General features: G+C 48.3%; 1 long non-coding RNA gene across 1 annotated transcript; it reads right to left on the reverse strand.

The window, feature by feature from the left end:
• Positions 1 to 24,554: 24,554 nt before the first annotated feature.
• Positions 24,555 to 26,068, reverse strand: LOC132656026 (uncharacterized). The gene is made up of 3 exons (XR_009593985.1): positions 26,000 to 26,068; positions 25,459 to 25,598; positions 24,555 to 24,855 (listed from the first exon to the last, which is right to left on the reverse strand). It is a non-coding gene; the product is annotated as an uncharacterized LOC132656026 (long non-coding RNA).
• Positions 26,069 to 27,280: the final 1,212 nt, after the last annotated feature.

Here is a 27,280-nt window from a genome sequence, read left to right on the forward strand (position 1 = left end):
TGAAGAGTGAGAGAACAAGCCCTCTGGATATATAGGATCTGTCTTGGACTCTCCTTACCCACCATCTGCCTTCATGCCGGGCCCCACGATCTTGATTACATCACCTTCTCCGTGAGTTTTAAAACGGGCAGAATAAATGCAATGTTTCTTTTTAATATCGACTGGGTTATTATTGGTCCTCTGCTCTCCCACATCAACTTGAGAATCAGCTTGCCAATGACTCTTAGAAAATCTATTTGACATTTTGATTGGGACCCAAGTTTTCCATAGGTCACCCTGGGCAGGCCTCTCTGCCCCCATGTCTGGCCACGCCCAACTACCTTCTGCCAGTATTCTCTGAAGATGCAATCCTTCCCAGCACGCCAGAGGGGGAGGCTGAGGCTCCGGAAGCTAAACTCACCCCAGAGGCTGTCGTGAGAGATCTCAGCCAGGTCCTGGGTCATTGCCATACCTGTGAGGGCAGCTGTGGAGGACTCCACGTGACACTAAAATGTTGATGATTGAAATGTGATGCCCGAGGTTCACCTCAAAATAACATAGAGTGAGTGCGAATATCAGAAGCAAAATTGGTTATGAAATGAGGATGGAGATTGGGTGTGGGCGTACAGGACTCATTATACCAATCGCTCTACCCCGAACCCTTGTGGCTTTTATGATGAACACTTAAAACATACGTCCTTTATTTCTCCCTAGCCTCTCCTGGACCCCACTGACACTCTGGTTAATGACATTTTTCTTTGCCATCTGCAGCTTCTCCGGTGGCTGCTGTGTCCCCAAGCACCCTGGAGCACACCCCGCTGTGCAGGTGGCCGTGTCCAGCCTGCCCTGATGTGGGGTTGGCAGGTGGGTTTCCACCTCACCTTAAATGAGTTTTGAAATGATTGACCTCCAACAGCTGCCACCTGCAACCCGGGGCAGGGCCCTGGGCCAGCCCCAAGCAGTAGTGGAGGACAGGATGGAGAGAGAAGACCGAGCCATGGACTGAGGGGAAGACCGTGGGGGACTTCAGAGCCCCAAGACCTGGGCTCTGCTCCAAGTGGAGGCTACAGCAGGCAGGGCAAACTGTCCCCTAACTGTGGGAAGATGACTGTGCTGCAGCTGCTGGGAAAAAAAGAAACAGCATAAAGCCGATAAATGCTAGAATGCTGCCACGGCCACCAAAATCCAAAATCCACGTGACATGGGCTCACACCGGGCTGGGGTGGCAGCAGAAGTGATCCAAATGGCCTGGCTCGGGATACACATAAAGGGTGTCATGGTCAGGCTTCCTTTCAGATGGGATTTAGGTTGAGAGAGAAATAGAGGTGTCAGCCATGGTGCGGAGGGCTGGAGCACTGGGCACAGAGTTGACCCGGCCAGGCACTATGGGAACAGCAGGAAGTCAGGACGGTGGTGTGGACGTGTTAGACATGCTGCTTGTCCCTAACAAGACTCACATAGGCGTCTAGTGGCCATTGTGACAGTGTGAGAGGGCATTGCGTCCCTCAGGTGACCAGGGGTCTGCGCGGTCTGAGGCAGCTACTGGGGGGCATGGCTAGTTATCGTGGGAGTGGGTTTCTGATGGAGTCTGGGTTCTGCCTGCTCTACCTCTCTGTCTCCCCTATATCCTTGTGCCCTTAGCTACGTCATGACAGTGCAGTGGCCCTCATCAAACACATCTCGCTCTTGCACATCCCAGTCTCCGGAGCCGGGAGCTAAAGATCCGCCTGTTGTTTATAAATGACGCAGCCTGTGGTGCTCTGTTATAGCAGAAGAACACAGAGATGTCCACATAGAGAAGAACACACAGGAGCCGAGCGGGCAGGAGAAGTCATGCTGGGCCCCGCTGCTGGGCACTGCTCTAGGATGGGGTTGAAAACTCACTGGGGTACTGACGGCAACTAGGCAGAGTATGCAAATGTGCAAACCTTGATCTGTGGGCATATGAGCGATTGAACGTGAAGAGGCCCCTACTCTTACAGCCCCCTTCCCCGGCCCTCCCACAGCCTTCCACGCAGCTGCCTCCACCGGGAGCCTCTGTCCCAAGCCCCACCTTTGCCCTCTGTGAGCACACTGGCCATCCCACCTCCTAGTGCCCAGCTTTCAGGGTTCCTCTGGTGCATGGCTGTCTTCATACCAAACTCACCTCTCTGCCAACTTCCTTAAAATAGCTTCGATGTGATACCCTGTGAGGTCAAACCCTGGTGAGGGCCAAGTGTGGGGTACAGGTGCTGCCCCCGAACCACTTTCAAAAGGGGAACCCTACCCAGACCAAAGATGCGAAGAAAGAGGCCAAGCAACCAGGCGCTAATAATAGACCTCCTCACTCACGGCACCCTGACATTTTTTCCCATCTCCTCATCTGGGGCTACCTAAAATGATGGGGGCACCTCCCATAAACGGACAAAGACGGGCAAAACAATAGGGTGTCTGCTCAGACTGCCCTGCCACACCCCACCCACACCCCACTGGATCTGGCCACAATGGTTTCTACGAAGTCAAAGTCAAGGGTAAAGAGGATCCAAAACAAGGCTGTCAATGGGACAAAGGGAGTGCAGGCCCGGCAGGTGGGGCTGACCACATGCGCAAAGTAAATGTCCAGGCTTAACAGAGACGCATGTGAGTCGGACTGTGTGCAGCCAGTGTCAGTGGGCCAGGCTGAGGGATCAGGCACTGAGCACTGGCCTCCCCATCTTCAAGAGTGGTGTAGCAGGAACAGCTGAACCTGATCTGGTACCCACCCCCATCCCCTGAACCAAACCTCTCACTCCGCAAGACTAGCCCTTTCCCTGGAGGAGGCCAGGCTGCAGACAGTGGCACTGGTCGGGAGAGGGGAGTTGAATATTCAGTATCTGGGGAGACAATAAAAGTCCCAGGAAGAACCTGGCTAAGGCAATTACCTCTGCATAAATGCATATATTATTCATCCGTGGCTTTGAATATATAAATAATACTGATACAATTTGCATGCGTTAAAACGGGATGTAATTACCCACGGATGTCTGTGAGTGCCTGGTACCCACCGGCCACATCCTGGGCCTGATGCCCTGCCCCCGGAGGCTCACCTTTGCCCTTTCTAGAGGCAGATTGTGCTCCACTTGGGTGTCCAAAGTGACTGGGGAGGCCTGCGGCTGCCTCTGGCAGTTAGGTTGGACTGAGCTTCCTGTGACCTTGGGGATTCTTCTTGCCTCCTGACTCTATCTGACAACTTTGGACTCTTTTAAATAGGATCATTATAATTGTTCCTTTAAAAAAAAAACTCACATTGTCTTGGGCTATGAAAACAGCACTTGTTCATCGTGATTTGGAAAATGAAAATGAAGAAGATAATTTGTTGACCACCCCCACGGCGCTGACATGGCCACAGCATGCGTCTATCTCCTGGCCAGCCTCGTCTGATTCTAACAAACTTAGGGTCGTGTGATGCACAGAGGTTTGTAGCCTACTTTTATCATTTACGCCACATCAGCAGATGAAGAAGTATAAAAGGCTAATAAATAGAACAAGATCTCAACCTCGCTAGCAATTAAAGAAAATACAAATTATATTCACACTGAGACACACTTTCACCTACCACATGACAAAGACTTAATGATGCTAAGCGCTGCCGGCACACACGTGTAGGACAGGCTCCTTAGAACAGTCTATGCAGAAAGAACCAAAGTTGAGGACGCTCATCTGAAAGGTGATTTAGCAGTATGTGTCAGGAGGCACAAACGTGTGCAGGCCTTTTGGCCTCTGAAAGCCAACCCCTTAGAGGTTCAGTAGTCGGCCAGAAAGAAGAAGATTCACTCCAGCCACACACGCTGCACTGTTTTGTCATAACACAAAATTACAAACAACTTTAAGAATCCCGGGGCGAGAATTAGTGGCCTGCAGTCATACCTGCAGCTCCTGCAGCAGATTGTGGTGGGTGTTTACACACAGATGTTTATGCACACACACAGAAACACACACACACACATACTATAGTAGTTTGAAAATGGCCCCACATGCTCACAGGAAGTGACACTTTTAGAGGGTGTGGCCTTGTTGGAGTGGCGGGGGGGGGGGGGTTGTTGGAGGAAGTATGTCACAGGGAGCAGGCTTTGAGGTCTTTCATACTCAAGCTAGACCCAGGGTGGCATTTTCCCCCTGCTGTCTGCTGATCTAGATGTAGAACTCTCAGCTCCTTCTCCATGTCTGCCCAAAATGGTCATGGTGTCTCCTCACAGCAATAAAACTCTAACTATGATACGCATGAACATACACATAAACACACATATATGTACACCGATGTGTCTGCAGTGCACAGACACCCAGATGTGCATGCACACATACACACACCCAGACATGCACACACACAGTCACACACACACAGAGTCAATACTCAGCATATATAACCAAGGGTAGGTATCATGTTGGGATTTCTAGCTGAAAAAGTTTTAATTTCTGCTCCCTTTTAAAATGTGACTAGATGGGGAGGGAAAAGTGGGGAGGGGGAGCTGGAGGGACAGAGGGCTTGGAGAGAAAAGGGAAACTGAGGGTGGGGGCATCTCTGGGAAGCTGGAGACCTCCCACAGGGTAGGCTCCAGGGAGGATATGGGGATATCTCTAGCTGAGCCTCCTAGCAGCCGGGGATGTGGAGACTGAGGAGGCCACCTTCTAGCCAGGCAGGACTTCTGGTAGTGGGAGGGGAACACCAATCCACCTACAAAACCTTCAACCCAAAAAATACCCTGCCTACAAGACGTGCAGAGCTAAGGATAGAGCAGAGACTGAGGCAATGTCCAACCAATGCCTGGCCGAGTCTGGGACCCACCCCATGGGAGAGAGCCAACCCCTGACACCATTAAGGATACTCTGCTATGTTTATAGCAGAAGCCTAGCATAACTGTCCTCTGGGAGGCCCCACCCAGCAGTGGATCAAATCAGATGCTGAGACTCACAGCCAAGCTTTGGGTGAGCTCGGGTGTCCTGCGGAAGAGTGGTGGGGAAGGACGGAAGTACCCGGAGGGGACAAGGACGCCTCAAGAGGTTCCAACAGAGTCAACTAAGCTAGATCCATGGGGGCTTGTGGAGACGGAAGCACCAACCAAGGAGCATGCAGGGACTGGGCCCTGGACACTGATGGGCAATCTTCATGCGGGTCACCTAGTGAACTGAACAGGTACTGTCTATGGCATGAACTCTGTGACCTTCTTTCAATCACTTCCTCCCGGTGGCTGCCTTGCCTGGCCTCAGTGGATGAGGATAAGCTCAGTCCTGATGCGACTTGATGTGCTGGGGCAAGAGGGTGGGAAGGAAGACTGGAAAAAGAGGACTGAGGGGGCTACGATGGGGATGGAAAGTGAATACATAAATTAAAAATATTAAAAAAAAATGAAAGGAACGGGGCTGGAGAGATGGCTCACAGGTTAAGAACATTGGCTGTTCTTCCAAAGGTCCTGAGTTCAATTCCCAGCAACCGCACGGTGGCTCACAACCATCTATAATGAGATCTGATGCCCTCTTCTGGTGTGCAGGCACTTGTACAGGTAGAATGTTGTATAAATAATAAATAACTTTTAAAAAAAAATGAAAGGAATGAAGTGACAGAAGGGGTGGGGAGATGGCTGGGCTGGATGGCTGCTACAGAAACATGGAAACCCTGGATCCCTGACACCCACATAAGAGCCAGAAGGACTTGGGGAGCTGCTAGCCCCCTAAGGCAGTTGCCACCCTATTGAGTTTCCTGCCAGTCAAAATGCCAGCCCAGCTTCAAGGGGTGGGATAGACAGAGATCAGTTCCTGCGGTGTGCCGCACTGCCAGAGGGGGCAACAGGGAGCTGTGAAGATCGGTCCCTCACTCTACCCCTGAAAACCTCTACTTTCACTCTTCCACCATCCCACTGGTCTACCTCTGCCCCTCACTGCGGGTGCCAGCAGCTCCATCCCAGACCCTCACGTCACACCAAACTCCTGGCTCGTTGCTGTCCTACTCAACGTGTCCAAAAATGGTCTCCCAGCAATCGGAAGTCTGAGTGTCCAGCCCAGGTCCCTTTCTTCCTGTGGTCCCTAGCTTCCTCAGCCACTCCCTCTGCATCCATCCTCTAGACTTATTCCCAGGAGCCACAACCAGCTGGAGGCTCTTTCCCCTCTCCAATCCCAAACTGAGATCACTCTGGTGTGGTCACCCATGTGGGTTTTCCTCTGATGCATTAGGGGAGAAAACACAAACAAACTTCCTGATCGGGAATCTTCGGGTGGAGACCTGACATCCGAGTTGAGCTGGTCTAGGAAGGTGGGCTCACCCATGCTAAAGAGCTAGGTGGAATCAGTAGTCCTTTAAGGAGATACTGTACTTTTCCTTCCCAGAGTCCTCTGCAGCACAGAAGCTTACGGTATGCAGCCATGTAGGATCACAAGTTTGCCCACTTACCTGAATTATTCACTAAGGGGTGGTTTTTTTTTTCTTCTCTCTCTTTTCTAAGCATCTTTCCTTAACATTTTGGGCTGCTGGTCTATGAAGTGTCTGACCCCAGTGGCAACTTTAAGCAGCGGCATTTTCCTTTCTCCATTCTCCTCCAGGCAGCTGATGAGGTTTTTATTTTAAACTCTAACAGAATTGTCCTAGAAATTCCATTTGAGTCCATTCTTAAATTATTTTATTAATGAGACCAGAACCTGATCCCCCAACACACACACACACACACACACACACACACACACACACACACACACTACCAGGTATCAAATACATTCCTGCTCTGCCATGGCTGTTGTTTTCCTTACAGGAAATGGTTCACAGTAACTACAATCCCCACAATGCAGCTCTTCTTCCCTCCCCTGCTGCATTTTCTGGTTCCCTCTAGAGCCTCCCTGATGGGAACTGTAGTTCAGAGAAGCCTTAACTCAGGAATGGGAGAATGATGAAGGCTGGGGATGAAAAACAGCTCTGCTCTGGCTGCCCCACCTAGTCTAAAGGTGGCTTTCTTCTTCACCAGAGGAGGCCCCCAGGCGGCCAGAAGGAATTAGATCATTCCCACATCTTTTCCTCACCTATCCAGTCAGATCTGTTCAGAACTTTATCCTCGTATTGGCCACCGATGTTCTTTTCCAGGGACTGGCAGGCCTTTGAACACTTGCTCTGGCCCCAGGCTCTTGAAGCTGTGGTCCCCAAGGCTCCCCCTGCCCACAACTGTGAATTCTCCTTATTGCAATAAGGAACAGCCAAGAGATGGGGGCAGGCGAACCCTGCTTCACTCTGCTTGCCTCTTGTGGCAGCGTTGGTCCAGGCCTCACCGATAGGGCCCTGCCCAAGGCCAGTTCTGCTCTCTGTGCGAGCTGGAAACCTGGAGTGCTGTGTTCTGCCTCGCGCCCTCCCCAAGCCCATTTTCTCCTGTGTGGATCCTCGTTATCACGCCTGCCTCAGTTTCCTCCAGCACGGTTCTCCCATTGTCATACATAGGATTTCTATTGCTGTGATGAAATACCATGACCGAAAGCAAGTTGGGAAGGAAAGGGTTTATTTGGAGTATACTTCCACATCATAGTCTATCACTGAAGGAGGTCAGAACAGAACTGAAACAGGGCAGGAACCTGGAGGCAGGAGCTGATGCAGAGGACATGGAAGGGTGCCGCTTACCGGCCCGTTCCTCACGGCTTGCTCATCTACTTTCTTATGGAACCCAGAACCACCAGCCCAGGGATGGCCCCACCTACAATGGGCTGGGTCCTCCCCATCATCACTAATTAAGAAAATGCCCCACAGCTGGATCTTAGGGAGATATCAGATTAGTTGAGGTTCTCTTCTTTCAGATAATTCTAGCTCAGTGGTCTCAACCTGAAGGGCTTGACCCTTTTGGCCACCGAAGAAACCTTTCATGGGAGTTGTATATCAGATATCCTGCATATCGGATATTTACATTATGATTCATAACAGATGAAAAATTATGGTTATGAGGTAGAGATGATGGCTGGGGGTCACTACAGCATGAGGAACTGTATTAAAGGGTCTCAGCATTAGGAAGGTTAAGAACCACAGCTCTAGCTAGTGTCAACTTGACATAAAAACTAGCCAGCACAATTGATCCCTTCGTACCTCCCAAACCACCTGGATGATTCTTCCATTACTAAGTTCATCTGCTAGCACATGGTACAATTTTGGCCACCTCAAGAACACATGCTTCTGTGTGCCGACTCTCAGGAAGTACTTCCCAGAAGATTTCACCTCAGTGATGCTGGTCTCTTCTTAATCACAGCCAATTCTTCAGCTCCAGATGACAAAACACCCTTCACACAAATGGCTCGGTAGAATCTTGGCTTCCCTCTGAAACTCGACAAGCCAAGCCTCCATCATCTGCACCTATCTCAAATTCTTATTTCCAAGACTCCTCAGAACACCCACCCCACTGAGCTCTTAACACTCAATGACTTTTCTAACCCAAAGTTTCAAAGTCCTTCCACAATCCTCCCAAAAACATCATTGTTATGTTTGTCACAGCAATACCCCACTCCTGGTACCAAAAGCTATATTAGTCAGGGTTCTTTAGAGGAACATAACTTATAGAAACAATCTTTGTACACACACACACACATACACATGAATCTCCATCATAGCCATGGAAGGTGCACTTGGGTGGGACCCCAGGTCTTGGCCCTGCCTGATGCCACCTGTACCCCTAGAGTCTGAACCTGGTTCTTTCTCCTAGTCTGAGGGTCTCCTGTCACCTGAAAACTTCCCTGCACCCTGGGGTTTCAGAGCCGTGATACTGGGGGTGTGCCAAACCTCACCTGTCTTAGTGAGAAAAGAATCCATAGGCTTTCAGTGTGCAGAGTGTATGGCAGGGAGCTGGGATCCTCAGTCCATCCCATGAGGGAAATTGGCTACTTGGGCCATCACATCCTCTCTCCTGTCCCTGGAGTTCCCCAGGGCCAGCAGCCCTGGTGACTCATTCAGTCTCATGCCCAGAGCTCAGCACAATAAGCTGGAGTAATGTCAGTGAATATCCCCCCTGGAACACGCACACTTAGCAGGAATCTGTATGTCCCTTCAGAACCCTCTGTACCCACAACCCCACCCTGGAGACAAACATTTTTGTCTTGACCATGATTCAACCAGAGAGAAACCAATCACCTGACAGTGCTGAACCAGTCACCTGTTCACATGTAGAATCAGTCCATGATAAGACCCCACGCCAGCCAGAAATAGCCCCAGAGGAGCTGGGGTTCCTTGTCCTGAGCCGACCTGATGGCATACAGTTACTCTGCTTCCTGTCCTTCCCTTCCCTCCTGAGGTGGTTAGTTAAGATCCTGCCTGGGTTAATAATTGCCGGAGACTGCAGAACGGGCCTGTAAATGTGGGGAGCTTTCTGATCCAGTTTTGGAGTGCTCAGCTGGCAGTTAGCATTTCTGGTACCAGTTTCACCACTCAGGCCCATGGCATGGGCAAAACTCCACTCAGTCCCAGTCCTGGACCCCTGCCATCCAAACCTCATTATCAGCGCTGTCAGTCTGGTGACAGTACCTAATGCACTAATGTTCCTTCCTTGCTGTGGCCCGTGTTTCAGGGAGTGGGAAGCCTGGTTCACAGTCAGCACGGGGATGCCAGCTGCACCAGTTGAGGACAATGCCACTCCACAGGCATTCTTACATGCATGTTCATTGGCATGGGAATGGAGAGGTATGAGTCCCAGCACTCAGGAGGCAGAGGCAGGGGGATCCCTGTGTGTCTGAGCCAGTCTGGTCTACATAGCAAGTTCTAGGCCTGCCAGGGCTACAAGGTGAGACTCTGCCTCAAAACATAGATATCTTGCTGTCTTTGCCTTGAGGCAGAGTGCTTGCTCCCATGGGTCCCTTCTCCATTTGCTTGTCCTTCCCTGCACCGGACGTCCCCACTCTGTCTTTTGACATCCTTCCTGGGTGAGAGGCAAATCCAGTAACTCACACTTTCTCCACGTGTGCCCGTGTGAGCTGCTGCATGGCCACAGGTGTGTGTGTGCCTGTGGTGGTGTCCACACGCTCGCACCTAATTGTGTGAAGTTGTCTTGGGATCAGCCTGAGCGGCACGGGACGGCTCAGCCTGCAGACTTTTACTCTCTACAGCCCTGGCGTCTTGAGTTCCGGGCATTACAGGCTTGTTCAGATTCCGCTGAGAACTTTCTTTCTCATCTGCAGACAGCCAGCTTCTCATCCAGTCCTCACTTACTTTCGATTGTGTGCACAGGAGGTGGGGATGAGGAAGAGAATGGAGAATATCCCACAGGGCGTGTCCTTTTATAAGAACACCAGACCTATCAGATTAAAGCCCATCTTTACAATGTCCTGTAACCTTCATTGCCTCCCAAAGGCTCTGACTCTAAATACAATCACATTGCATGTGCGTGTAGGGGTGGGGAGGTTAGATCATCAACATGAAGGGGGGGGTGTTGTGTCACAGTTCAGTCCACAACAAGGTGAGAATGTTCATGTCTGTGTGTCTGTCTGCACATGGGTCTGTGTGTCTTGCACAGCCGGACTGGGAGGGGGGGCCAGGCAGTGAGGATCCGAACCTGCCAATCACCCCCTCCCACCTGAGGTGGAGGGAGGCAAGCCGTGGCGCCAGCGGAAGCAAGCGTGGGCTCTTCTCTGCCGATCAAGATCTATAAATAAGGTTGTCTCCCTGGCATGTTCCACACCACACGCGGCTCTTTAATAAAAATTGGCTGAGATTTGTGGATAAGCCTGAAGCAAAGTCAATGCTTGGTGTCAATCCTACGCTAAGAGGGGCCTTCAGGGGTCAAGCTGCTTCCTGTGTATGATGCCCTATCAAAGATATGTCAGCCTGGCGCTAAGCAGCTCCTAGAGTGCAGGGAGACACCCAGCTCTGACGGGGCTCACGTCAGAGTTCTCCGTGTGGTACCAGGACGGTGGGGGTGAGGGTGAAGGAACAGAGTTCATTTCATCCTCTCTATGGGACCCAGCCACTCCTCAGAGCCTGTGGTGGTCACAGCATCTGTGACCTTCTGTGTAAGCGTCGAGGAGGGCGGGAGGTCACCGCCCCTCCTTGGCTGCTCTGCAACCCCCTTTTCTCTCCTTTCTTGGAGAAGGCAGTACTCGGTCTGGGTCCCCGTCCCTCACCAGGCCAAATTTACAGACAGGGAGTCTGCCAGGGGCTTGCAGGGGTCATCTGCCTCCCTGGGCCCCACTGACGCTGGCGTGGTCAGGATGTGTGGGGTAGCAGGTGAGTCCTGTCCGTCCCCGGCCACTGGGGGAGGAAGAGCCTCTAATAGGCATGCTGGCCACACTCGGCGAGGCAGAAAGAGGGGAAATCAAAAGAAGTTTGGTTTAATTAAGTATCAGGGAAGATTTATGCAACTTCCTCTCTCTGTCATAAATATTAATGAGGGCAGCCTGTAAGCTCTCCACCATCCACGAGCTTGGATGGAGGAGAAGCTGGGTTGGGGAGGTTTGCATCTGTCCCCCAGTTCTCACACCCACTCACATGCACACGCACACATTAACATACAAGCATTATCACAGGCAGGCACACACACACACACACACAGAAACTCACACATGCTCGTGTGGTCTAGTGGCACCTATGGTACCCGGGCAGGTGGTAGTTTGGATGTCCCCTGACACACACCTAGTCACTTGGCAATGAGGCCTGGAGGGAAAGGAAACCTTTTACCCACTGGTCAGAGCTCCCCTGGGCCAGCTTTGTCACACTCTCTCTCATGGTTGAGTCAGCTTTAGTCTGAGAGGCAGGAGGGTTACGGGGCATAGAGATATGGGGAGGGGAGCTGGTTTGGAGGCCTGAGAGTGGATTCAGGGGTGTGTGAGACATGAACAGGCTGAGGGTAAGCAGAAGCGGTAGCCACCAGGGCAACAGGCATAGGAGCCTGGAAGGGGCAGGATGGCTGAGCAAAGCTGGGTCTTCTAGCAAAGGCCAGCGGGAGGCAGTTGTATCAGTCAGGGTACTCCAGAGAAACAGGTAGTAGTGTGTGTGTATGTGTGTGTGTGTGTAAGGCAACAAACAAATGACTCATGCTAAGGAATTGGCTTTTGCTTATAGAGGCTGGGGGTTGTCCAGACCCACAGCCAGCAAGCTGAGGACCCCAGGGACAAGAGCAGTCTAAAAACTGTCAGGTTAGTGGCCCTGGAGGGGCTGACACATAGGTGGAGTCTAAAGACAGAAAAACAAAAACAAAAACAAAAACAAAAAACAAACAAAAAAAAAAAAACAAAGCCACCTCATCTCGAGCAGACAGGCAGGAGGTCCTCCCTTCACAAAGGCCTGGTCATAGTGGTTGCATGGTTGCAAGGAAGCACCACGGGAGGCCCAGGGCCCCCAGCTCTGACATGCACAGGAGTCCTTGAGCACCACATTCTACTGGCTAAAGGTAGAAATGCTGGGTCCAAGGCAGTCGGCTGGAAGGGAGAGGTGATGGATCAGGCCATTTTGCCACCTCTTTGTCATACTTTCAGACCTCCTAGATGCCCGTTTGGGCTATGGACTTTATACTCCAGGCCATAAAGCGGCAGTTGGTCCATCTTCTCTCCTGCGTCTCTGTAGTCTCAGCTCCCCTCGTCCCACTCCCATCACTTCCACCACTTTTTCCTATTTCCCTGTCTCTTAGGATTCCTCAAAACCAAAGAGACTGCAGGCCATGCGCTGGGCGAATGGTGGGAACGCAGGGCAGCAGCCAGGGCCAGACCTAGCCAAGACAGAAAGTCCATCTCTCCTTTCTGCAGGTCAAGCCCTGACCTATGAAAACGTGGAACCCCTTCCCAGTGAGGCTACAGCCTCTATGTGGAACACACTTGGAATTTGGATCAGGATAGGCTAGAGACCCTTGCTCACCCACCTGTCCAATTGTACCATGTCGCCTTGGTCAAGATACGATCTTGCTCAGCCCCAAAATATGCACCTACCATCAGGTCTTCTAGCAAGACTGCATAAGAGTCCAGACTCGAGCCCCCAGAATGCCCTTTGTTGCCCTATCCCAACTCACTCACAAAACACAGGAACGGGCTGAAGAGATGGCTCAGTTGTTAAGAGCACATACTACTTTTGCAGAGGACCTGAGTTGGGGGTTTTAGTGCCCACATTAAGAAGCTCACCATTGTCTGGAACTTCAGCATTAGGGGAATCCAGTGCCCTCTTCAGGCTTCTGTGGGTATTGCACCCACATGCACACATGCATAATTAAAAATCATAATAAAATACGTCTTTAAATTTTGATAGTTTACTCTCTAACTTAAACACTGAAAAAAAAAACAGTAAATAATTAGATTGCTCTTACCTGTTTTCTGTAATAAAAACCATAGAAAGAAAAAAAAAAGCACAAATGCAAAGACAGCTACTTAGAATTTCAAAGCAATGGCTGTAGAGCCCTGCCCCCCCCCCACTAGAATCTCTGTAGACTAAATTACAAAAAAGTGAAATCGACTCATCAAAGATCAAAGGGTCATATATTTTAAGCTCCCCTAGACAGTCTTTGCTTCCGCACGTGTGTTCACACTCAGCCCAGGTGCTATTGAGATGCTGGCACTGGCCAGTTGTAAGTGAGAAGAGAACTTTTTGTCAGCTTCTTTCCATACGGGGCCCGAGCATATTTTAATTTGTTTAAAAACCACTTAGATTTGTGCTTTTAGGAAGCCGTGGGACTCAGTGGAAGGCCTGTTCCGGTCACCTCTCTGGGCTGTGGTAACACACCCTGACCTGAGCAACTTGGGGAGGAGAGGGATTATTTCAGCGTACACTTCCAGGTGAGAATCCACCAGTGAAGGAAGCCAGAGATGGAGCTCAAGCAGGAGCCCGGAGGCAGGAATCCTGCCGGGTCTCTCTCTGGCTTCCTCAGCTGGTCTTCTTATCCAGCCCAGGGCCACCTGACTAGGGATGGTGCTATCCACAGTGGCTTGGGACCTCCCACACAAAGCCATAAATCAATACAATCTCTTTTGGACCAGGCCAATCTAATTTGGGCAATTCTTTGACTAAGGTTCTCTCTTGTCAGCCAGGACAGGACCTGGCAAGATGGCTCAGTACTGAAGAGCACCTGTCACTCTTGCAGGGGACCTGGACTTGGTTCCCAGTACCCTCTGGTGCTAGGGCATCTGACACCTTCTTGTAACCTCTGCATGCACTGCACACAGAGGGTGCACGTACATACGTGCAGAAAAAAATGCTAGTACACATAAAATCAATATATATTTTATAATACCAAACAAGACGGACATTTGTCTTAAATGTGCAAGACTTTTGTCAGTCAGTTCCTTGCACTGAGCCCCACACCAGTAACCTGTTCCTTAAATCTGCTAATGAGCCATTGGTTTCCAGATTTTAAACAGTATCTACCTCTTTGCACGTAGATACTAGGTGCTCAAGAAACCAGTCACGGGTCTGTGGCAGACGCTGCCTCGTGTGCTGTCTTCACACTTTGTATCTTACTTGCATAGTGACATTTTTTATTTGAAGTCAAGTTTTTTTATGGCTTTGTCATTGTGTGTGTGTGAGCACATTGTGCACATCTGTTGTTGTTGTTGGTGGTGGTGGTGTGTGTGTATGTGTGCACACACATGTGTATATAACCAGAGCTTGACATTAATTGTCTTCCTCTATTGCTCTCCACCTCATTATTCTGACACAGGGTCCCTCATTCAAGAGCCCTTGTTATTGCATTTTCATTTACCAAGTAGATAAAAAGTCATGTGCTGACTTAATTTAATTTCATTTTTACATGCATTTATTACATCTGTTTTGGAGGGTACACATTACTTTTGCACACACTGAGTATCTGTTTGCACAGAGGTTCTTTTTCTATCTTTTCCTTATGGGTCTGTGTATGATGTCACAAGTGGGTGAGTTTCCCATGGGCAGCATGCTGTTGGGACTTCACTCTCTTCAGCCAGTCTGTATCTGCTAGTTGAGGAATTTCATCTACTTACATTTAAGGTTGTTGTAGCTGGATAAGGACTAATTTCTGTTATTTTTAAAAATAATTTATTTTATTTTATGGGCATCAGTGTGAAGGTGTCAGATCCCTTAGAACTGGAGTTACAGACAGTTGTGAACTGCCACGTGGGTGCTGGGAATTGAACCTGGGTCCTTTGGAAGAGCAGCCAGTGCTCTTAACCACTAAGCCATCTCTCCAGCCCCCCTAATTTCTGTTAATTTATTAACCTTAAGTTTGCTTCACGTGTTGTCTCTTCTATTCTCCCTCCTTACTCATCTTTGTGGTTTGCTATATGGATAAGTTTTGGCCTTTTCTATTTCTCTTTTGAGTATCTACCAGTGGGTTTTATAGTTTCATGTGCATTTATTATGGAGATTGTCTTTTGCCTTAGGATATATGATTCTTTTAAGTATTTTTTTTTTTTGTAAAGCTGGTATATGCAATAGAATGAGCAAACTGGACCATAATATCGTATGTGTGATAACCAGACGTAGAAAGACAATCATGTGTTCTCTCTCACATGCAGAGCTGAAAACAATATTTTGACTATAGAGCAGTGAGTGCTACAAGCTGAGAAGGGGGTGAACATGCAGAGGGGAGCTGGACTTGACCTGTGCATGCTGTGTATGCATTTGGATGTCGCACTGAACCTCATTCATTTATGCAGTTTTCACGTGTTAATAAAAATAAAGCACTTTAAGGTGAAATAAGCTAATGAGAAATCATTTCAAGTATGCACCAGACTGACAAAAAAAAAAAAAAACCTTAGACATTTGACAATATAACAATAAGGCTTGATGGGAGAAAACTGGAAAAGTGGGATCAGATGATAGGAATGAGACAGTAAGAAGCAAGGGCTGGGGATTTAGCATGTCTATAGAGCTGCAGAGTCTCACAAGCAGCCACTGGACATTTCTACACCCATACGCTTTACAGCAGTTTGTGGATCTAAGTCTCATGGTCTGTTAAAAAGTGTGACGCACAGGCCATGGTGCTGCACTGTGCTTTAATCCCAGCACTCAGCAGGCAGAGACAGGTCGGTCTCTGTGAGTTCCAGGCCATCCTGGTCTACAAAGAGAGTTTCAGGAAAGCCAGGGGAACCTTGTCTCAAAAACAAAATAACAACAACAAACCAAACCAAACTAAACAAAACCAAACCCTCACAGAGCAGGGCTGGAATAGTGAGAGATCTCGGGGGTTAGAGTATTTGCCAAGCAAGTATGATAACCAGAAGCCACGTGTTAACCCTGGCTGTCAATGTGACTACACCTGGAGTCAACTAAGACCCTTCTGGTCCAGGCCACACACAGCAGAGGACATTTTGCTTTTAACATGCTTGTCCTCACTCTTGCTGCCAAGTTTATCTATCCTGTTCCCAAGGCATTTAAGTGCTATTAAAACCTACTTCTTTGGGATTCCAGTGTAGGCCGAGGGCCAGCATCTCTCTAGGGATTCCCAGAATTCCAGCATCAGATTGGTACTGCCCAGGCACCCAGTCTCAGGGACTGATCGACTGCCAGGTTCTTGGACTTTCTGTTTGGGAGACAGCTACGTTTTTACTACCTGGACTACAACCGGTAAGCCACTTTAACAAATGAGAAAAATGAACTCCACTTTCCATGCTATCAGATATTATTCAGAGACAGAGAAAATGGGGTGTAGTTGCCAGATGTATCTGCCAGCTACCACCAGATCATTGCTGTATCACAAACCACCTCCATCTGAACGGCTTCAAACGACCATCACTTATTCTTGGTCACATGTCTTGTAGGTCACATGTGCAGTGGCTGCTCTCACCTTGGGTTGGCTGGACTTGGGTCCAAATTGCAGGTCTATGTCTTCGTTTCTCATTGTTTGAGGAAATAGTTAGGTTGTGGTTTGTTCTCGTGGGGATGGCAGACAGGAAGGGAGACAAGTGCCCAGCTCTATCACACTTTAAACTTCTGCTCTTAAAACCTACATCCACACTGCATCATTTAAGCATGTTGTGTGGTTGAACCCAATGCCATGGGCAGAGCAGGCACATGGAGAGATGACAAGGCTGTGGGTACTGTCCTAGTGCATGTCCACTGCTGTGACGAGACACCATGATCAGGAAAGTTCATAAAATAAAGCATTCAGTTGTGGCTTTGCTTCCAGTTCATGAGCATTGTGGAAGGGAACATGGCAACAGGCAGGGCAGACATGGTGCTGGAGCAGTAGCTGAGAGCTCACGACCTGTTCTTCAGGCAGCAGGCAGAGAGAGGGGGAGAGAGGGCAGGGAGAGAGAGAACTGGAAATGGCATGGGCTTTTGAAACTTCAAAGCCCACCCCAGTGACACTGCTCCTCCATCAAGGCCACACCTCCTAATACTTGCCAAACAGTTCCACCAAATGAGAGCCATAAATGAGCCATTCTCATTCACAGCACCACAGATATCTAAGTTGCTGTACAGCCGAAAAGACTTCTGCCTACAGTCTGACTGAACTGAATCCACCTTACCTACATCACCTAGGAAGTTAGTAGAATTTGGAGCCAACACTGGATGATGGTGCAAAATCAAGACAAAAACAAAAGCAAAGCAAAACAAAAACAAACCCAAAGCTATAAATCCATCTAACTGATGGACTGAAATGGAAAAATTCATTTGAAAATTAATAAACCAAAACCAGCCCTGGTAGCCATAAAATCATCCTAAAAAAGCAACTGACTCATCCTAAGATTTTAATTATCACTTACCTGTGGGAAAGAATGTCAAACTACATTGTAACCAAGGGAACAACAAAAGTCAGAAAACCTGAATGGACACAGAAAAGCCCTTTAATCAAATGAAATTCAGCATTCTTTATCAGTTTAAAAAACCCTGGTAGGAGCTGGAGAGAAGGCTCATGGGTTAAGGGAAACTTGCCATTCTTCCAGAGGACCCAGGTTTCCCAGCAGCCCCATGTTGACTCACATCTGTCTGTAACTCCAGTTGCAGATCTGATAACCTCTTCTGGGCTCCTCGGGCATCTGGCACACACGTGGCACACACACACAAACTTACAGTCAAAATATCTATCTGCATAAGTAAAATTAATTTTTAAGAAAAGGTGTGATGGCGAGCAAGAGAGGAAGGCACCCAGCTTTGACCTCTGGCCTCCAAGCGCCTGCACACAGACACGAACACACACCTGTGTGCACACTCAAACACACATGCAGCTCACATACAAACTATAATGCAGTAAAAATAGCAGTAGGCTGCTCCTGGCAGGGCCACGATAATGGAATTCAGTCTGAAAACAGGAACAAAGTGAGCATGGCCTTCTACATTGATTTAGCTTCCCCCTTGCTTAATGCTGTAGAATATATGGGGAGATAAGGGTTTAATCATCGGGCAGGAGAAGAATGAGGTCCTCATCCTGCTCGGTTTATACAACCGCACACCCAGAAAACGTAAAAACACCAACGGAAAAATCTCCCTAGATAAACGAGCAATCAAATATTAGATACATATTTGAAAATCAATAGTTTTGCCTACACGCTGCCCATAACCAGCTGCAAGATGCAACAGGAAGCAGATTCTGTTTACAACTGCAGTACGCCATAAAACGTTCAGCAGCAACCTTGGGGGAGAAAAACTGTGCCGAGATTCTAGATGGAAAATGTCGTCAGCTTTTGTTCAGAGCAGAGGGGACCGAAGTAAACGGAAAGGCATACGGTGTACAGGAGATGCGAGCTGTCACGACTCAGAGTCGGGGGTGTAGCTCACTGGTAGGACACTCACCTAACACGTACACGAGGTCCTGAGTTCAACACCCACCACCTGTGTAAACAGCCAGCCGGGGTAGCACATACTTATAATCCTAGTGCCGGAGAGGTGGAGGAGATGGATCCCCCGGGCTTGCTGCCTCCCCCGCACACCCCTCCCCTGGCATTGTGGCCTAATTGACTGGCTCTAGGCCAGTGGGAGACCCTGTCTCAAAATAAAGTAGACAACTTCCCTGAGAGCAACGCCCGAGGCTGCCCTCTGGCCGCCACACCCATGCTGGCCATTGGCGAAGGGTGTGACTATTAGGCGAGAGCTGAGCAGGGATTTCCACAGGAGGCAGTCTGTCACTCCAGGGAGCTCAGCAGCATGGAGGAGACTGTGGCATTTGACAGCGTGCGTGTGGCATTTGACAGTGCACGTGCGTGGTTGTGCGTGAGGCTGCACATGTGGGGGTGTGTATGTGTGGGTGCATATGTGGGCAGATGGCACACGTGTCAGGGCACGTCTGTGTGGGTGTGTGTGCTTGAGTGTGGAGGCCACAGGACAAACTCGCATGCCGTTCGCCTTGTGTTTTGTTCTGTTGTTTTGAGACAGGGTCTCTCACTGACCGGGACTCCCTGATCAGGCTAGGCTGACTAGCCAGCAAACCCCAAGAGTCCGCTGGTATTTCAAGCATGTGCCACCGTGTGCTTTATACAGAATTAAATCCAGCCAAGCAACTGGCAGCTCTGAAAAGTGATGGGTTTGATATCTATCTCACTAAGGTTTTATATATATATGTATATATATATGGAACCTTAGTTTGTTCCATTATTTTATGTGACGACTTATGTACCAGTACCAAACATCCTTCATGGACTTAAAATACATTTTTATATTAGGTTAGGTAGGGTGAATGTATTAATCTATTGATGCATAACAGACAAGCCCAAGCCGAAAGGCTCAAAACAAACATTAATGTATTTGCTTGACTATAAAAATTAATGGGCGTTGCTTAATACATTCTAAGATTAGTATCTGAACATCACAAAGACGCTGACAAATTTCAAGGTCCTTGACAATCCCACCTGACTGGCATGACGCCAGTATTTGGTGTTTTCTTTTTTTCCCCTAATACCATGTTTTCTATGATCAATGTTTATTTAGAGACAAGTGACCTGTTGACCAGGCTACCTGCTTTTCACTTCTGTCTATAGCTCAGACAATCCCCCTGGGGTCATTTTACTTATTTTCTTTTTTGTTTGTTGATTTGTTTTAGACAAGGCCCCACACACAGCCTTGGATGCCGTGTCTTCCGCCTCAGCCTCCTGGGCCAGCGCTGGGATCACAGATGTCCATCATGCTGGTTGCCATTTTCTTTCTTCCTTTTTCTTTCTTTCTTTCTTTCTTTCTTTCTTTCTTTCTTTCTTTCTTTCATTTGTTCTTCTTTCCTTTGTTCTTTCTCTCTTTCATTTGTTCTTTAAATTATGTTTATGTGTTTTGTATGCATGTGCGTCTGTGTGTGCTGTGGAGGTCAGAGGGCACCTTCTCAGAGTCAGTTTTGTCCTTCTTCCATTTTGAGGCCAGAGGCCAAATCATTTTTTTTTTCTTTTTAAAGTAAGCTTTTTTTTTTTTTCTGCTAAAAAAAATTGAGTAAAACTCTACTAACAGGCTTTGCATGCCTGTTTTCTAGTTGTTGGTGCTTACGTCAACATACAAAGTGAAAGGTCTCACTTGGCATGTTCACGCCTGTGTATCACAGGCTGTTCTTTTTTTTTTTTTTTAAAGATTTATTTATTATTTATATGGCGTTCTGCCTGCACACCAGATCTCACTATAGATGGTTATGAGCCACCAGGTGGTTGCTGGGAATTGAACGCAGGACCTCTGCAAGAACAGTCAGTGCTCTTAACCTCTGAGCCATCTCTCCAGCCCACACATGCTGTTCTTGTCCCCTTCCCTTGTCCTACCTGTCCTGGTCTTGCCTGTCCCCTCCTCCCCCCACTTTCATGTCACATGCATCCCAACCCTCTCTTCCTCCACCCTCACAGTTTCCCTTCTGTGTTCATGTCCTGTGTGTGTGTGTGTGTGTGTGTGTGTGTGTGTGTGTGTGCGCATGAACACACACATTTAGATCTAGACTCCATGTGCTAACGTTGTCTCCTGGGCCCCCGAGGTGCCTGCGGTAACCTGCTGTCATCCTGCAGGCTACCTGGTTGTTCTCTGTGGCTGCCTTCTCTCGCGGCTGCCTGTGTCTGTCTGTCTTCCCGTTTGTAGGGCCGCTGATGGAACTGTGGAGCCCTGCGCCTGTTACTGTAAGCACTCTCCCAGCTGAGCCCACCTGAAGTTCCCACTCCTCAAGCTTACTGCAGGTTTCTGGGTTTTCTGGAAAATGATTTTCCAGACTCCCTAATCTAAGTGTTTGTGTCCTCCACTGATTCTCGAAATAGGTGTTCTCTCTGCAAGCACGCCCCTCCCCTAACGTCCTGATTGTCCCCTTCTGGTACTTTGAAGGTTACACATTTTTAGACATAATATCTCTATTCTCAATATGTAATGGCTTTTATTTTATGTCTCCCATTTCCTTCCTTTCCCTACTTCATCCTGGGTAATTTGTTCAGCTCTATCTCCCAGGTCATTATTCTTTACTCTGGCCATGTCTAATCTGTATTACTCCATTCATTGAATTTCCCAGGTCAATTACATTTTTATTTCCTTAAGTTTTTTTGTGATTCCTTTTATCTGCCTTTTAAGTTTTGATAATGTCTCATTCCTCCAAATTATACTCTGCTTCTAAGTGTGCAGGTCTGGTTCCCTAGCCCTCTGCCTCTCCATCCACCCTTTGGGGCGCACTGTTTCTTTGTGTGTTTTCTGAGCTTTTTAAGTAGACTCATACTCACTTGGCTTTCATCTAGCAGCTAGTGTTTTCTGTAGTTTGGGTAAGTTGTGGTTTAAATGCACTTAGTCACCAGCTGGGGGTGCCATTTGGGAATCTTTAGGAAATGGGGCCTTCCTTAAGGAAGTGGGTCAGTTGGCCTCTGGGGGAGGGGAGGGGACCTTGAGGCTTTATAGGCAGGCCCCACTTTCTGTTAATTCTCTGCTTCCTGAGTGCAGACACAGCGTGACCTGCAGCTTCCTGCTCTTGGCTCTGTGCCTGCTGCTGCCACGTCTCTCCACCACGGTGGACTGTGTCCCGTGGCACGGTGAGCCAGAACCAAGACTTTCTCTCTGAAGTTGCTTTTGTCAGGGTGTCTTATCAAAGCGCCAGGAAAAGAAACTAAGGCAGAGTGCCAGCTGCCTCCAAAGAAGGTGTGGGTGGTGCTGATGGGACACGCAACCTCAGACCAACCTCTAGTTCTTTGGCTGAGAGGGTGTGTGGGGGCTGTATTCCAAGTCCACACCATGATCTGCTTACGGTTTGGGATCCCGAAGGGGAATGTTTTTCTGATCGTCAGAACGTGGCTTAGATGCCGCGTATCACCCATAGTATGGCGCATTGCTGTGGGTAGATGTGTTTATATCTACAGTTCCACTGTCCCAGTTTGTTTTCAATTGCTGTGATAAAGACTATGACCAAAAGCGTTTATTTGGTTTACAGATCCTGATCACAGCCCATCACAGAGGGAAGTCAGGACAGGAACTTAAACAGAGCAGGCACCTGGAGGCAGGAGCCGAGGCAGAGGCCGTGGTGGGGTGCTGCTTACTGGCTGGCTCTCTCAGCCTGCTTTCTTGTAAACCCTAGGACCATCAGCCCTGGGATGGCACCACCCACAGTGGGCTGGACCCACGGACATGCCTATAGGCCAATCTGAGGGAGGCATTTCCTCAGCTGAGCTTCTTCTTCCCAGGTGATACTAGTTTGTATCAAATTGACAAAAACTAACCAGCACAGAGGTCCTGGAACTGGAATTACAGGGTTCTGAGCTGTCTATTCTGGTGCTAAAAGCCAAACGCTTGTTTTCTGCAAGAACACTACATGCTGTTAGCCACAGAGACATCGCTCCTGACCTACTTCATAGTATTTTCTTTGTATAGATTTGACATTTTTCTTTTAAAAAATTTTCCAGTTATTATATCTTATTTGTGATTTTTTTATGAATGGGTCTTCATTCATAAAACCAAGGGTTTAGTTTTGTATAGAAGTAAAGCTTTCTAATTTTGAAACTAGCCAGTATATTAACTCACTGTATGTATGTAAGTGCAATTATGTTCATGCATGTGTTTGCTTATGTGCATGGGTGTCTTAGTCAGTGTTCTGTTGCTGTGAAGAGACACCATGACCTGCCTGGAGAGGTGGCTCAGTGGTTAAGAGCCCTGTCTGCTCTTCCAAAGGATCCAGGTTCAGCTCCCAGCATCCACACAGCAGCTCACAATTGTCTGTAACTCCAGTTCCAGATGGTCAGACACCCTCACACTAATGCACATAAAATAAAGTTAAATAAATTATATACATAAAAAAAAGAGACACAATGACCACAGCAACTTTTATAAAGGAAAACAAATACTTGGGGCTGGCTTACAGCTTCAGAGGTTTAGTCCATTATCATCATGAAAAGAAGCATGGCAGCATGCAGGCAGACATGGTGCTGGAGAAGGAGCTGAGAGTTCTACATCTGGATTCAGATGTAGCCACTGTGAGCCTCTAGGTCTGGCTTGAGCTTCTGAGACCTCAAAGCCCGCCCCTAGCACTTCCTCCAACAAGGCCACACTTACGCCATCAGGGCCACACCTCCTAATAGTATCACTCCCTATGGGGGTCATGTGTGTGTGTCTTTGAGTCAGGGTCTCTCACTGGGACCTGGAACTTGTCAATCAGGCTAGGCTGGAGTCTTAGTTACTTTCCTATTCCGGCGATAAAACACCATGACCAATGTAACTCAAAGAAGGAAGCGTTATTTGGACTCATGGCCATCATAGCCGGGAAGCACAGAGGCTGTGACAGCAAGCTGAGAGCTCATGTTTTGAACCTGAGGCATGAAGAAGAGAGAGCAAACTACAAGTGGCTGTAGTCCTTAAACCAGGGCCCCCATCACATGGACACACCTCTCCAGCAAGGCCATACCCCGTAACACACCTCCCAAACAACACCACCAACTGGGGAGCAAGTGTTCACATATATGAGTCTGTGGAAGAATTCATTCAGATGACCACCAGCATGCCAGTGAGTCCCGTGGATCTTTGTCTCCAGCGCTGTGATTAAAAGGATTGTCACACGCTGCTTCTATCAGGGTGCTGGGGATCAGAACTGGGGCCCTCATGCCTATGTGGTAAGGACTTCACTGGCTGAGACATTTTCCCCCAGAGCCACTATTTCTCACATAGTGTTTTAAAGGGAAATTTCGAAACATAAGACAAAGATAGATAGATAGATAGATAGATAGATAGATAGACAGACAGACAGGCTCTAACATCCTCAAGATATAGAATCCTGTTTATTTTTCTCTCTCTCCCTCTCCCTGTGTTTCACAGCCTGCATGTGGAAGTCACTGGAAAACCATCAAGAGTCCACTCCTTCTTTCCTTCCTCCTACCATGAGAGTCCCAGGGATTGAACTCATGTTGCTAGGCTTTACTCTGAGCTAAGCACCTTTTACTCTAAGCTGTTTTGCTGGCTTATAAATATCAATATTACTCACTCTTTCTCCCTAAAATTGCTAAGTTAGTTTGGTCTTTAATTTTAGAAACTTTCTATTATAGAAAACTTCAACCATGCCCCAAATTAGAAAGAATAGTACCCACGGCCTCCACACTGTTATTATTCAATGTTTCTGACCCCAACTCTTGTTATTTTCTGTTCCATCCTTCCCAGCTACCAATGGCTTTATTCTGAAACAAATCCCAGACATCCAATCATTTAAATGGAAAATGTGCAATGCACAGTTCTGAAAACAAAGAATTCTCTAGGTAAAGATAAAAATACCAAAATGCCTGGTGGCAGCCCAAAATCCACAATAATGTCTTGGTGCCATCAGAACCCCATTTATTGTTGAAATTTCCTTGATTTTTACAAATAGTTTTTCACAGTTTATTTATCTGACTAAGATCTAAGCAACTGTTTGGGTCTTTAAGTATTCTGTGCCAGGTAGTTTTATGGTGCTCTAACACAAGCTAGAGTCGTCAGAGGAAAGGGAACTTCAACTGAGAACATGCCTTCATGAGATCAGGCTGCAGGCAAATCTGTAGCACACTTTCTGAATTAGTGATTGGCGGGGAGAGGGGCTCAGTCCACTGTGTGTGGTGCTGCCTCTGGGCTGCTGGTCCTGGGTTCTATAAGAAAGCAAGCCATGAAGAGCAAGCCAGTAAGCAGCACCCATCCATGGCCTCTGCATCAGCTCCTGCCTCCAGGTTCCCGCTCTGCTTGAGTTCCTGTCCTGACTTCCTTTGACAGTGATATGGAAGCATAAGCCAAATAAACCCTTTTCTTCCCAAGGAAAGGTGTTTCATGGCAGCAATGGCGACCCTGACTAAGACAGTACCCGCGTTTCCCTGGTTCACAGGTCCCACACATCTTTAACGATTCTTCTGTGTTTTTCTCCTGTGTATCTGGGACTGAACCTACAGCAATGGTTCTCAACCTTCTAATGCTGTGACCCTTTAAGACAGTTCCTCATGTTGTAGTGACACCCAACCATTGAGTCATTTTGGTTGCTTCTTCGTGTCATTTTGCTACTGTTATGAATCATAATGCTAATATCTGTTTTCCAATGGTCTTCGGTGACCCCTGGGAAAGGACCCTTCCACCCCCGAGTTGAGCACTGCTGACCTAAGGTCCTTCAACATGTGAGGCAGCACAGTGCCACCGGGCTACATCTCTAGCCCTCCTATATTTCCTGTTTTGAGACAGGGACCTGCTTAGTTGCCCAAACAAACCTTGAACTTGTGATCCTCCTGCCTCAGTCTTCCATGTAACTGGAATTACAGGCCTCTGTCAAGACATCTGGCTTCATCTCCTTCTGCTAGGTTCTGAATCAGACCAGGGCTGGATCAGCAGCTCCTACAGCCAGTCCCAGCTGGATCAGTCCAATGGGAAGAACAGGTGGGGTCAGAGGGCAAAAGGAAGGAAAAAGCCCAACAATCAAGCTCTCTTCCCCTTCTACCCTTCTTCCCTCCTTTCACCCTTTCCACCTTCCTTCCCTACACACTTCCCTCCCTCCCTCTTTCCACCTTCTCTCTTTCCCTCCTTCCCTCTCTCCTTCCACCCTTCCTCCTTACCCCCTTCTATGCTCTCTCTTTCCCTCCTTCCATACTCCTTCCTTCTCTTCCCCCTCCATCCCTCCACCCTCCTTCCCTTTCTCTCTTCCCTCCTTCTCTTTCTCTCCCTTTTAGGAATGCTTCTGTCATCTGCTGTGTCTTCCTTCCCCTGGCTGCAGTCTTGACCTAGTCTTCTCTGCCTTTGATCCCTGGAACACACCTCATTCCAGTGTCCCTCCCATTCCAACAGACGGTAACCACCAGGCCTTGCTCCACTGCCCTGGCAGCTTCTCCACCCTCTGTCACGTGGGCGACCAGTTCTTACAGTCAATTTCCTCTGTGTGATGTGTCCAGGGTAATTCCTTTCTCCCTCTTAGACCTTGAGGGGAATTATGTGGGTGTTGTTCTTTTAAAAAATGAAAAAGGAAATTCTTTATGCTCCAGAAGAATTCAAAAGCATTGCTGTAATCTGGTTTTAGCAGGCTGGAATGAGCTCACTTTGCAGATGTGAAGTGGGGAGAAATTCCACATACATTTAAAGTGACTTTTCAAAGAAGGAAAACAGATTAAATATCAGGTCATTCTTTCAGCGTTAGTGGTACGGACAAAATATCTTTTTAGAGTAGATAACTACCAATGCTGTTTTATTTTTTGAGGGAGACTGGCCGCCTTGGATGTGAAGAACACTCAAAATGTCCTTCAGAGAGCATAAAAGGGGGCAGGGTCTCAGGAATAAAAACCAGCAGGAAAGACTCAAGCAGACTGCCAGGAGCCTGACTAAATGAAGTTACAGTAATCTGTGGAATTTAAGGTGTGAGCCCCATTGCAGTAAGAGGCTAAGGGGAGAGTTTTCCTGACCCACAAATCCCTCAGCCCGCCCCTCTCTGAACAAGTCCGCAATGCATTTCCAGCCTGCACGATTTCCTAGAATCATCACTACCTCTTGGCTCCCATTTTCTGGGCATAAACCATTAAGTTCACCTTGACCTCCTCAGTCCCCTGTATAATCACTTATGCCTAGAGTCCTGACTGCGCAAAGGGCCTGGAAAGTTCCAGAATCCTGAGTCAGAGGGCCAAGCAGAACAGGGCCTCCCTCGGGTTCAGCCTATGAGAAGGCGAGATCTTGATCTAAATGTTGGGAGGTCAAGGTCTCAGCTGGAGGGGCAGGAATGGCTCCTTGCAGGAAGCCGGGTGAGATCTGAAGGGCGACGGGCAGGAGCTGGCTTCCTGTGAGAAGGTTCCGGGCAGAGAAAAGAACTGCGGCTGGGGGCTACCTCGGGGCTCTGGGTTGCTCTGGCAAGCCTCCTTTACTAAAACCAGTTTTCAAGGGGGTGAAAAATACTTTCTTAAGCGGAAAGAACATGGAAGAAGGAAGAAAAACTGAATGGAAGAATAAAAGAAACACAAAACCAATCTTCCATCTCTTGGCACAGTTCTTCCTCCAGAATTTACCGTCAGCCTTTGCGCCATTGGCCGAGGGACTACAGCCTTCCCCCGACCC

Source organism: Meriones unguiculatus, chromosome 8, assembly GCF_030254825.1.
Source record: "Meriones unguiculatus strain TT.TT164.6M chromosome 8, Bangor_MerUng_6.1, whole genome shotgun sequence".
NCBI lineage: Eukaryota > Metazoa > Chordata > Mammalia > Rodentia > Muridae > Meriones > Meriones unguiculatus.